Raw genomic sequence first — 6743 nt, forward strand, 5'->3', positions numbered from 1 at the left:
ATAATCATCGACACCACTATTGATCTATATAGTCAGTACGTTCTCGCTGAGGGGTAAGTCAAGGTAATGTAAGGTAATTCTGAAGGGTCAGTCGATGGTGAGATGGGAAATAAACAGCTGAGAGGTTTTTTTCTCAATCTCTGCGTGAATTTACTTTTTTACTGCTTGCAGACAACTGTGAAGCTTGTTTTATTGCCATCTCTATTTCATTCCAACTGTGCAAATCCTAACTACTGTTTTGATTTGCAATGGAGAGACATAAGAAAGCAGAAAGAATGGTGGGATATTATTTGGATGGAGACAAAGAAGGTGGAAATGAGACCAGTACGTATAGCTGTGGAATTAGACCTGTTAAATGCCTGTAGCTGAGAACTGAGGGTTGATAGACTGGTTCTCAATCAGGAGAGACGAGTGATTTAAGTGCATAATGTTCAATACATTAAATTATATGTGGTAATTAATATGTCAGAAACTCTTTGGTGTCAGAAAGTCTTTGGTGTTAGAGGGTATGTGGTGTCAGCAAGTGTTTGGTGCCAGATAGTCTTCAGCATCAGAAATACCTTGGTGCTAGAAAGTCTTTGGCGTCAGAAAGTCTTTGGCGTCAGAAAGTCTTTGATGCTAGAAAGTATTTGATGTCAAAGTTTTTGGCGTAAGCAAGTCTTAAGCATCAGAAAGTCATTGGTGCAAGAAGGTCTTCTGTGTCAGAAAGATTTTGCTGTTAGCAAGCTTTTGATTCCAGAAAGTTTTAGCGTCAGCAAGTCTTTGGTGTCAGAAAGTCTTCAGCATCAGACAGTCTTTGGTGCTCAGCTTCTTCAATGAAATGGAGACTAAAGGGCATCTGTCCTAGGCAACAGCATGGTACATAACCCCGCCTTCGGAATCTAGACGCTGGTGGTGATGGTGGCCAATGACCCTGGAGAAGCTGATGAATGAAGATGATATATGTTTGGAGACTGGATTGTGATGGAGAGTTGGAGAGTGTGCAGGAAAATAAAATTACGGTGTGTATACCAGAGTAGCAGGAGAAATAAAGTTTAGCCCGGGTTTTAGTCTTCCTGACTGAACCTACACTAGAGCTTCATTAGTCTTCTGGTGCCACTTTGTGGCGCTGGGCAGGTTTGTCCTCCTCAGCCTGGCTATGCATCAAGTAAAGCAGTCGCTCAGATGCTGATAGATGTGTGCATCTCACCATGATGAAGAAAAATCAGCCGCCGTCTTGTTCATGAAATTAGAATGGCATCAGAGCTTATCTTGACAATCTACTCCCACTCACAGGCAGGTTTATTACTGCAGGACGTCTAGCCTCAATTTCAGCAATCTGATCAGCCATTTGCCCTTTACCGCCGAGACACCAGCAGGATTAGAAATACCTCTGCGGGTTCACGGTCTGATTCTGCATTCTTGAATTTCGCTTTGATTCTCTGCTATTCCATGAGACTCCATCAAGCACAGGGAGAGTCCAGTCATATTCTACCCTGAACCTCCAGAGCTGACATCATCCACGCAGGAAGTACATGATCACAGACATTCTTGGCTAATTACTGCAATTTACAGATGGGGTTGTGTCCCTAGCAATAGCAGAGAGAGAGAGAGAGAATATGAAAGAGAGACAAAGTGATGGAGGAAGAGTGATGACGGAAAGAGAGACAGACGGAAGGGAAAGCGATGCCCGTCCTGCCTGCCGACAAAAGGCTAGAGAGCAGAGGCACAAATTGCATACAGTCATGAGAAGATTTGTAATGAGAAGCAATATGTGACCACGCTGGAATCACACACACACACACACACACACACACACACACACACACACACACACTCACACGCACACACGCACACACAGGAAGACATTGTTGGCATTCCACAGCCACAGAGCAGGAATTGACCATCGAAGTACGACTCGAGCAAATGCCTTCAACTGCATATTAATCCGATGACCTTTCCCCGTTACCTCTTCAGGTTTTCTTTCAATGCTGCTTCACAGCAGATCAACTCAACAAAAGGAGAGACCAAATCGGGGCCCCCCCCTTTCCCAAGGTGGCTCTGCAGTGGAAACACAGACTGTGGAGATTAATTATCCTACGGTTTAGTGCTTTCTACACTAAAGTGCTGCTAATTAAAATGTGTGAGCGCGTGCTACGGCGTTATTTGCGTGTTTGTGTATGTCTTTATCCGCGTCCGTCTACAAGTCTCTGAACCGAGGCCAGCATGTTTTTTGTTTTTTTTGTTTTTTTTAACAGAAAAACATTTTCTCTTTAGTGAAGCGGTTCGAATTTAATAGGAAGGGTTATTGATATTTAGGAAGGTTGTGCTTTGTCTCCCATCCTGCTTTGGGTGCACATACACACACACACACACACACATACACACAGCGTTTGCCTGAGGGATTGCAGGCTGTGTGTGAATTGTGTGACTGAGCTGTACAACAAGTGGGTCTGATAAGATGAGAGCGATGGAGTGGTTTGGCAATTCAACATCCAGTGCTTGGTTTCTCTTTATAATTAGAGCCCACAGGATGATAAACATCTTGGAGGGAAAATAAAACCTTTATCTTTTATAGCTAAAAACTCATTTGGAGTGTTTCTCAAGTGTTGCCAACTACAATCCAAACTGAGAAACCCGTACATGAAGTAATTAGCTTGTTTTAGCTATGATGTCAACATGCCTTCCTTTTTTTTGTTGATCAGAATTAAATATCTCATGGATTGCCATGAAATTCAGTAAAGACACTCATGGGACCTGAAAGATTAAGCTTAATATCCTCGTGATGATTTCTTGATCTTTCCTCCTGTGTAAAAACCACAAACTCTTCCCTCATCCTGTGAAATTTGTCAATCAGATGAACTCCAAATCCAGCTGTTCCTTCCTGTCGCGCACATCCACGTGGGAAGAGACCCCGAGACCCGAGATTTTTCATTTATTGCCATCATCGGGTTAAGTTTCAAGCACTTGAGACTGCATCTAACTACCTATTTCTAATTAGCGAAATAACCATGCTGACGTGCTAGATTCCGATAGCCATCATGGTAAATATATGGTATGGACCTGCTTGAGATCAGCTCGTTAGTATTTAGCTTGTAGCTCCACTACTGTACGTCCGTTTGCATCAGCTTCTACTTTATAGATTGACATAATCCACACGAAGAACTGTCTGAAGTCTTTGTTCAGCCGGCTTGATGAACCACCTGTTAGCCGCTAACAAAGTGATAAATAACCACAGTAGCTGAAACTGAAATGCTTCATCACCTTCTCAAACAGCTGTTCGCTACTTTAGAACAATGAAGCAGGCATCTTGAGTTTTATTGTGCCAGTTTCCATTCTCACGTCACTCAAATTTGAGGACTAAAGGTCATTAGCCTGCTGCACAGCATCACCATGGAAACTAAATCAGCCGATGTGACTGCTGCTCCTTACATACTGAACAATCTGTTCTTGGTATTTAAGCACGCTCTTTTCTTTTTTCTTATCTTTTTAAGGGTGTGTTAATAAATCCACTCATCACCCGCCTCATATCCACTTCAGAGCGTCGCCCATTTACGGCGGCGGCGTGTTGGCGAGACTCCCATTTAGTCGAAGTTCAATGCCTTAACAAAGAGCGCGTCACGCCACTTCCAACAGAAGGTGCTGAGGTTATTGTCTTTTCTCTGCAGCCGTTAAGACGAGATCATATCGCCAATCAGTTACAAGTGTGACCTGGTGTGAATGAAGTTTAAAATGAGGTTTCAAAAGGAAAGGCATATCTGGTAATACGTCAGGGAAGGCGATTGTTATTGGGTTTCAATTCCATTTTCATTTAGAATCCGAATTGAATAGAAATAGAATTTTTATTTGGTCTATGTTGCAGTATTAAGTGAACTTCACTTCTGATGAAACTGAAGATACATGCAGAGTTTCCCTCTTTTGAAAGCAGAACTGAACTGAAACGCCTGTTTGTATCACTGCCATGATGCTGGCCAGTTAAAATATAACCTCGTTGGAGGTTTGATATTAAATGAACAAAAGCTGAGAGCTGAATTTGTTGCCCTTTGCGGCAGCAAGAGGAAGTCGACCGAGCATCCAGAGATGTGCTTGTGATGTCTCGACTTCGACTTTACCTCCAGGGGAAGTTGGAGTTACAGCCAAGACGAAAAAACAACGGACCCAAAGCTACAACAACAACAAGACATAATAAAGCAAATAAAACATGGAATAAAGTAACATGTGCTCCAGCCCGCCAATGTGGACACATTGTCATGCAAATCAATTATCTCAATTGATAAATGATGTAGTTCATATAGTGGAAATAGCAGAAGCCGACATATGAAAACATCACAATAAGCAATAATGATATTAAACATAGCAACTCATATTTCATCACAAAAGCATCAATGAATGCAAGAAACACGTATTAATTAAATTCAAATATATTATAATAATGAATTTCTATTGTGATTTAACTATTAAATCACTTATACAAAATCTAATTATAAAGGGTAATTCATCGAGTCAATGCCAATTGTGTATTCAGTCCTTCAACCTTAGAAATTACAGCTCGGATGATGCCCGGAGGCAAAGCAGGAAGTACAGCACACAATTCAAACCTAACAAACGTTTGAAAAAGTGAGGAAACCAAACAATGATGGACATGAACAAAACATCAAAGACCCAAATCCAAGTGTTAGCTTCACGTTGCACATCTTAAGCATGTTGTTAACTTTTAACTTTAGCAGCCACTAAATTGTTTGAAATGCACCAAAGTCATCATGTCGTCTACACTTACACCAGCAATAAACGGATGAAAAACACAGTGCAATAACAGGTAGGTGCCAATATACAGCATTTAACACAAGGCAGACAAAGACATGAATTGAAGGACTCACCAATTGGCTGCATAACAGGTTGAAACTAAGTTTAGTGAATCCACTTCCTGTTAACAGGTCACAGTCAGCACACCTCTCTCTTAAAGAGACAGTACTGACCAGACTGTTGAATTACCTTTAGCAGTACGTCATGTTGAAACATGTGAAGAATGAACAAAACTACACAAATAACAAAGACCACAGAAAACACAACACTAATAATACAGCAGATCAGAAATCTGAGTTAGTCTTTTGATGACTGAGCTCATATGTCAAAGAAATTTTCCCCATTTTAAATTACCAAAATTATTTTAATCTATTAGTCGAGTAAAAAAGCCCCAAATTCCTAAATTATAAAATGAATATACTTTTATCAACCAATAGACATGCAGACTTTACCCATGTACAAAAATATGTAATAATAATAATAATAATAACAAAAAGAAGAAGAAAGTGCTTTAACTAATAAACAGTGAATCATGCTGCTTTTGAAAACACAATCACTGAACGTCACACTGAAAATGCTTCACGACTCCACACCAATGAATCACGAGGGTAATTATAGTCCCTCTCCAGCTCTTTTAAGTGAGGACAAGCAAACTGGTCCAAACGTGATGTCAGAGGCGCGGCTGCTCATCATCGGTCATCTCCGGGGAGGAGAGCGCTCGGGCTCCTCACCGGCTCCGTCCGGATGATTATAGGGTAATAAAACCCTGTTCATTTGTGCAGCGCGGTGCAGGTTTGTCACCGGATAATCAGATGCTGAGATCCTGCTCCTGCTCGCAGGCTTTCTCACAATATGCGTCTGGTTTGGACAATTAAACACACATTAGAGAGCCAGTCAGGTGCTCTGTCAGTTCTCTGCAGTTGGATATTTGCTTCCACATTTCTACCCTGCAGGTGTTTCAAGACTATTTATCATCGGCAGCACGGTAATATAATTTTGATGGCGAATTATGCTTATTAGGAGAACAGAAAGACAACAAGTGTGTTCTTCCTGCACAACCTGATGGGATGAATATTAACGAACGGAATGCTGAATCTGACCGCGGTCGGTCCCTGAGTGAGTTTCCACAGAGACGGTGACGTCACGGCAACCGCGCTTCCGAATGTTAATGAGTTCGCAGAGGCCCAAGACGCGTTGCCACTTAGCAGGTGGAGGTGGTGCCACGCAGGAAACACGCACACGGAGATGATCTAAACCAGCATGTTGGGAGGAAATGACAGAAAGCAGGGATGGAGGAAAACAAGGGAGAGAAAAAGATTGTGTGTGGGGGGGGAGGAAATGTGGACATGTGCGGAAAAAACAAAGTGAGCCGTGCGTAATGGGACCCGTGTCGCCCGAAGCGCGCACCATGCGTGACGCAATGGGTGGGGTGTGTTTAAGTGTCCCGTCTCCTCCTGTTTTGTTAAAGGTCACTAAATTTGTCCGGACCTCTTGTGAAGCATCCTCCAAAAACTTCTTCACTTTATTACGCTTGTATTTTATTGCTTTTGCGCACATAATTTTTTTAATGTGTCGTAATTGCAAATTTACTTTGGCTTTGCAAGCACAGATGTGTATTATTCTGCAAAGAGCATTTGTAATTTATAAAGAGTGGTTGTGGGGCGTTCACTGGCTCCCGTCCAGCTCGCATTGCATATCGTCAAGTTGGCAGGCGACTGATTTCAGACTCTCGGAGGCCGGAGCGAGAAGGAGAATGGCATATCTGTTATATGAACTGCTGCTGAGTTGTGTAGAAGTAAAAAGAGGAGAGGTAGCACGGCTAGACCCCCATCGCAAGTGCGTGCATGTCTTCAACGTGCTTACACTGCATGTGAACACAAATCCATCTACTTTCTGTTAGGATTGTAAAAATTTAACAGCAGCTTCTTGTCAAGAAACTCAGCTATGAATTAGAAGTCATT

This window comes from Antennarius striatus, chromosome 16 (genome assembly GCF_040054535.1).
Source record: "Antennarius striatus isolate MH-2024 chromosome 16, ASM4005453v1, whole genome shotgun sequence".
NCBI classification, from domain to species: Eukaryota; Metazoa; Chordata; class Actinopteri; order Lophiiformes; family Antennariidae; genus Antennarius; species Antennarius striatus.